Raw genomic sequence first — 364 nt, forward strand, 5'->3', positions numbered from 1 at the left:
TCAGAGGTGAACCTCAGGAGTACCCACGCTGTGGGTGAGCATGTCTAGGTCTCCGGAGCTAAATATGAAGCTCAAAAGCATGGCTGTCCTCTCAGCTCTGTCCCACACAGCCACTTATAGAGGCTGGCTAGATCCCCTCGCCCCTGAGGTCACTGCTGTCCCTTGAGGGTGCGACCGTGCTCAGACTGCGATGCTCAGCTGGGGCTGGCACTAAGCACTGTCCCCATGCTGTGGTACTACAGGAGGGTTAGGGGCTTCTCTTCCTGAAGCCAGCCCTGGAGGAGGCCCTGCCACCTCCTCTCTGCCAGACTGCCACCTGCTTCCCACTGCCCTGGAGGAGCAGACGCAGGTTCTTCCAGGGGAC

Source organism: Buceros rhinoceros, unplaced genomic scaffold (genome assembly GCF_000710305.1).
Source record: "Buceros rhinoceros silvestris isolate BGI_N320 unplaced genomic scaffold, ASM71030v1 scaffold28419, whole genome shotgun sequence".
NCBI lineage: Eukaryota > Metazoa > Chordata > Aves > Bucerotiformes > Bucerotidae > Buceros > Buceros rhinoceros.